The 5942-nt window shown below is 43.3% G+C and overlaps 2 protein-coding genes across 4 annotated transcripts in view; one reads left to right on the top strand and one right to left on the bottom strand.

The window, feature by feature from the left end:
- TFB1M (transcription factor B1, mitochondrial) overlaps window positions 1-5942 on the bottom strand; it is a 48906-nt gene that overhangs the window by 10924 nt on the left and 32040 nt on the right. The window lies entirely within an intron of this gene.
- CLDN20 (claudin 20) overlaps window positions 3269-5942 on the top strand; it is a 5509-nt gene continuing 2835 nt past the window's right edge. Inside the window, exon 1 of the mRNA XM_027769812.1 lies at window positions 3269-3945. The gene's annotated coding sequence lies outside the window, so the exon portion shown is untranslated. The remainder of the gene's footprint in view (window positions 3946-5942) is intronic.

Below are 5942 nucleotides of genomic sequence, written 5' to 3'. Positions count from 1 at the left end.
GACCAGCAGTTGGCGTAATGGCTATGTCGCTGGACTCCCACATAGTAGACTGTGGTTTGAGTCCCGGACCCGGTGGCTTAAACTCACACCAGGTGCGTGTGTGCCCAAGATCCCGAGAGGAGAATGGAGGAGAAGGGATTGCAGCGTGGCCATCCTCTCCGGGGGGGACGTCTCACTTTCTGTCTTTGTGGCGAGCGCACATGTCCTACAGCAATAAACCTCTCCAAAAAAAAAAAAAAAAAGAAAGAAAGAAAGACACTCCTTCCTACACGGAGGTGAGGTAGTGGTCTGTATCGTGTAAGAGCTTCAAAAATCTGGGGTCTGGATAGCGGCACTGTGATAAAACACCTGCTCTGCAAGGCTGAGAGCCACAGAGGAGTTCTGGTTCGGGGAAGGAACCTGGAGGCTTTCCTGAGTACGCTGCCTGTGAGCCCCAGCGCTGGCCGAGGCGGCGAGTGGGCCACAGCATCACGACCCTGTGGGGAGGGCTCTTCCTCGCACTCTCAGAGGAAATAAATAAATGAACTTAAAAAATAATCACATTATCTGGGTCTCGATCTTACTCTGGCAACTTACTCATTTACGACCTTGCCTTCTGTGTAACTAGTTTTGTTTGGTATTTGCCATAGGGTGCATGCACTTGCCAGAGAGAGATGGAGACAGTGAGGGGGGAAATGAGAAATGACCCCCCGGGTGGACAGCCACACTGCAGTCCACCTCCATCCTCCTCCTGGGATTCTGGGCATGCGCACATACATGCCCGGCATGACCTCCACACTCCCAGGTCCATGGCTTTGAACCATGGTCAGCTATGTCAAAAGTCCAGCACCTCAACCATGTCACCTGCTAGTCCCTGTAACTTAGTTTTTTATCTGCAAGATGAAGATTCCTCACATTGTACAAATTTGTCTAAAAAATTACATATTATATGGTGCCTTAAACCATACCTAGAGGGACCAACAGATGGCAAAATGCTTACATTGCTGGACTTCCACCATGGCTCAAGTCCTGGACCTGGCGGCTTGAAACTCATGTCAGGTATGTGTATGCATGGCCAAAATCCCAAGGAGAGAATGGAGAAGGGACTGTAGTGTGGTCATCCCCCCGGGGCTCATTTCTCACTTTCTATCTCTCTGTCTCTCAGGTGAGTGCATATGCCCTATAGCAAAGATCTCCCTTAAACAAAACAAAACAAACCATACCTAGCATACAGGAAACAGTTCATAAATGGTAGATCTTATAATCAGCCAAGGTAACAAAATAAAAGTTACAAAATAAAATTCTAGTTGTGTAGGCAAGACAAAATTGTATTTTAATCATTCAAGTGTAATATAGAATTTAACGTTACTTCATATACTGTTTCTGAATCCATTGATTTGACAGATACTTATTGTATCCCTGCCATGTGCCAGGTGTTGCTCTGGGCACCGACATCAGTGACGGAGCAGACAGAAGTCCTTGCCCACATGGGGTTGGCCAGAATTCTAGGGCCTTGAGGCACAGTGGTAGCAGCAGAGGGCCTGTGAGATGGAAGGGTTCTTAATCTGTTTTAAAATTAAAAACGAATGATTTGCTGACTAAATGGATACTGGGCATAGAACAAGTGATGACTGGGGCTCGCTAGTGGAAGGAAGGGTTTGCTATGATTGGACGTGGGGAAACCGAGGAGAACAGGATTGGAGACCGGGAGTTCAGTTCTGAGCCACGGCACATCCGGGATGCTGCATCAAGCTGGCAGATGGAACATAACTTGAGAGTTCAGGGGAGAAGGCCGGGCAGGAAACTGTTGCTTAGGGGTCCTGATACTTATCTAGGGAAGGTAGTACAGGGGGGCAGGTTCCAAGGTACAGTGGCTGACGCCACAGGGGAGGCCTGGGTTTCGTTCCTGGCCCAACCTAAACAGGCCAGGCACAGTGGCTGTAGCTAAAACAAGGAGGTCGGGGCAGAACTGCCCCCATAGCTTATCAAAATGCCTCTCTCTCTCTCTCTCAAAAAAAAAAAAAATCTTTGGACTTAAAAAATTTAATTCCCTTAATATCCACATCAGAAGTAGATAATAACATTGCTGAAATATGTTTCTCTATATACTGCTACTTTTCAATTCCTTTTTTATATAAAGAAATTCTGCCTCAATTAAAGGTCTATCTCTTCTTGTTAATGAAAGCTGCTTTCATTTCTAAAGTTTTCTCTTCGTAAGTGGGCAATTAGTATTCTACAGAATACCTGTTCTCATCAAGAGTTTCGAAAACAGAAGCGTACATTACAGCCTGCCTATCTCCTTCCGTGAGGTGCATTACGCCGATGTCAGAGCTGGCAGCAGGTGGGTCCTGCCACCTGTCATCAGCCAGTGCTGGCAAAGGTGTGTCTGCACTGACAGCCACAGCAAGGGGCCCAGCAAGCCAGGGTGTGGTGGCGTCTGGGGGGCTTCTGCTGAGGCAGTGATTAATAAGTAATATGCTACTGTTAGTAGGGCCTGTGATTTAACTACTACCCAGTACTTACACGTGCAAGTGTTTATATATTTCCTTGAAACAAAACAGAAGTCAGTCTACATACTAAAATTCTAATACCAGGGCTCAAAAAGCAAATCCACACACATCAGTTTCTAAGAGAGGAAAACAGCCTCTCGTTAAATGCCAAACTCAGAAAAGAAGGAAACAAAGACAAAACCAAAAAAAGCTAGAAAAATCCAGGTAACTGAAACGTGTTTTATTTATTCAGTACTTTTAGAGAAATGACTGGCTTCTGACCTGACTCTTAGAATTGTACAATTTAAAAATCCAATCACAAAATCATCTTCTTTCTGTATAACGGTTACAAATTTATAGGCAGTCTCGGATTAAAGTGACTGAGAAGGAAAAACCACAGGAACCCCGAAGAATGGCAGTGAAGTTTACGTGTACCACTGTTCACGGTCCGGAACCTCGGCATGGCCACGGCTTTACTGGCACGATTCGGGACGTCACTCTGGCATGATTTCTTCACATTTTCAGAAGACTCTAATTTATATAGTAATACTCTAAAAAATCTTCCTCAGCGGCAAACATAACAAATGACAATTCAGGGCACCAAAAACATAATAAAACAAAGCAAACCTAACAAAAAAAGAGCAAAACTTATAGGATTCCTGATCAGATTCTAGTCAAAATTGATGCTGGGTTGTCTTTTCTTCATTTTATACATATATGTATATATATAAAATGAAGATATATGTATATATGTATATACATATATATTTATATATATACACACATACACATACACGCACATACATATACATATGTATATTTAAGTAAATATATATATACTTCAATTTTTATTTTGAATGTTTACTTTAGAAATTAACAATTTTGTGAATCTCGGTTTCAGACAAGTCAACAAATACCAGAACAAAAGACAGTCTTAACTATCACTTGCAAAGCCCAATCAAGTTAAAAATATTCCAGGCCATAGTCTTAACTCAGGGCATAAAATAATAAACTGTATTTTCCAACATAGATAAAACTTCAAAACTAAATTATAAGTATGTGCCTAAAACATAATATTAAAAGGAGAAAAAAAAGCTTTTTGTGAGCACCCAAATAATTCCTCCTCTGTACACAGAGACACAAAAGCACTTTTAGCTTTCAGGTTTCAACAAATCCTGTTGTAACAACAACTCCCTCCCTTCCCCGCCTCTTCTTTCTTAATTCTCCCACATCTCAAAAAATGAGATGGAGAACCTGGTATTTATCTTCCAGCACCATCAGCAGTTTTCACCTCTCAGATTTCTCAGTTGCTACTTACTTGTTTTATTTGCTCTAGGTTAACGTGAAGCGTTAGAAAAAGTACCAGGATCACTGAAATGAACCCCACGTAGGTGGTTTCTCTTCATCGTACCTAACTGAGGGTTCTCGTGGGACAACTGACGCAGGGAGGAAAGACGGGGACGGCTTCCGACAACAGGTACGGGGAGTGAGATGCCTAGTTTGTGATTAAGCTGTGGATCTGTTTTTAAATATTATTTGTGATTTAACTGGATCGTGTCTGAGAGACGGACTTCACGTAGGAATGAAATCTACAGACTTCTGTTGGCAAACAGTTCACGAAGTGAACATCTTAGGTTCTGTTCTGTGTGCAGTGGGCTTTGGAACCATGGAGAGTCCTCTATGCAGAAAGAGGATTTTACATACAACCTTTTGCTTTTGCTTATTCTCACGGTATTTGTCTACCACCACTGCTGCGCTGCCTCCACCACAGTCACAGACAAAGTATGCCTTTATTTTCCACGACAGAGAAATCTGAGGCGAAAGGCCACACACAGTAGTATTCTTGTGGCTAGAAAAGAAACAGTCCCACAGCAATTTTGCTAAAATGCCAGTCAACGTGCACGCAAGGAACAGAACGGTGACTTCCATTCTGCGTTACCAATTCTTTCTATGGACGTTCTCTCTGCAGAAGAAAGCATTTGAAGCCCCACCGTCCACTGGAAGCAAGCGCTATGCCAGGCGGACGCAACGTCCTATCGTTTATGCAGATCTGGGCTGTCTGTAATTTGTCACTGCCAGTCCTTGTTAATTATGATGAACCAGCTGTCTGCAGGGCTGAATTAGACTGAGATTTATGAGCTGCACAGGTTAATGGGAAGAAAAGGGTTATAATTGGTAAGCTGAGCAGGGACTGATGAACATATAAAGGTCATTCAACCAAAGTAAAACAAAAGGAAGGTAAGGAAGGAGGCGGGAAGGAAAGCAGATGCTCTTAGGCGAGGTGAGCAGCAAGTCCACTCCTGAAGCCTCTCTAAACGGAAAAAGGTCTGGAAGGCAGTAATTTAGCAAACCTGCTAGAGTCTGAAGCAAAAATCTGAATTTGAAAACAGCTATTATGAAACTGTAAACATGCGCTTACTTTTTTCTAGAAACTTTCTTTCATTCTATTTGGGTCTCAGAGATGAGAAATTTACAAAATAGAAAAGGAATGAACCGTACGACTTCAGGCAAATCCTATGCACGCTGATGTTAACAGACAGGTCTGACTCTTAAAGGACTTAGCATCCTAGGGAAATCCTCTTCTAAAACTGTAAGATTTACATGTTAAGATTATAAACAAAAGCAGAACACAATCCATAGTCCAGGATCCAGTGTCTTAGAGAATCACTGTTTCTCATTATGGACAGTTTGCACTTTTAATATGGGCATAGATTAGTATTACCTCAGATATTTAACCAAAGCCAGATATCAGCCTTCTTGGTGCGTCATCTGAAGTTAAGCCGTCTGCCCCGCTAATACTCCATGGGGTCCTGGTGGGAAAGGGAGTGGGGGAGCCGGGTTAACGGAGCCTTCTGTCTCCAGATGCAGCATTTCCTCCACTTTGCATGGGAACCACGTGGGTGGGGGGTGCGGTGGGGACTCTGGCAGGAAGCACTGTGATGAAAGGGGGGAGATGCAGGTGGAAGTGAGTAGGAAGACATGAGAAAGAGCTGGACCTTGCCTAGAAGGTCGTCTGGTACGCATATTTACCTATCCGAACATTCTAATCTGCAAAGATGGTGGTGCTCAGGATTCTATCTGAGGTTTCTTTCAGCTCCAAGGTTCTATGAAAATAAGTCAGCCCCAGAGGATAAAGAGAAAAAGACCCAAATGTCTATAACCATCACTGTCACATAAAATGAAAATGCTACTAATTATGTCAGTTATAAATGGAGTACTTTCTGTGAGCTAGATAATGTTCTAAGCCCTTAAAATGTATGAGCTTATTCAACCCTAGGATGTAGGCAGTACAGCCCTCCCCACTTCCCAGAAGGATATTGAGGCACAGCGAGGTTACAAAAGCCAAAAATTGACGCGGGTGTTTTGGATCCTAGAGTCTGTACTGCTTTGTGTAATCTACAGGACTTGTGACAGAGCCCCTCTAAGAGGTCACTTGAAACGGGCCAGAAATACAGAACGGGCAGTACGACGCTC

This window comes from Tupaia chinensis, unplaced genomic scaffold (genome assembly GCF_000334495.1).
Source record: "Tupaia chinensis unplaced genomic scaffold, TupChi_1.0 Scaffold000014_1, whole genome shotgun sequence".
Taxonomy (NCBI): Eukaryota; Metazoa; Chordata; class Mammalia; order Scandentia; family Tupaiidae; genus Tupaia; species Tupaia belangeri.
This window is presented reverse-complemented; position numbering and strand designations above follow the sequence as displayed.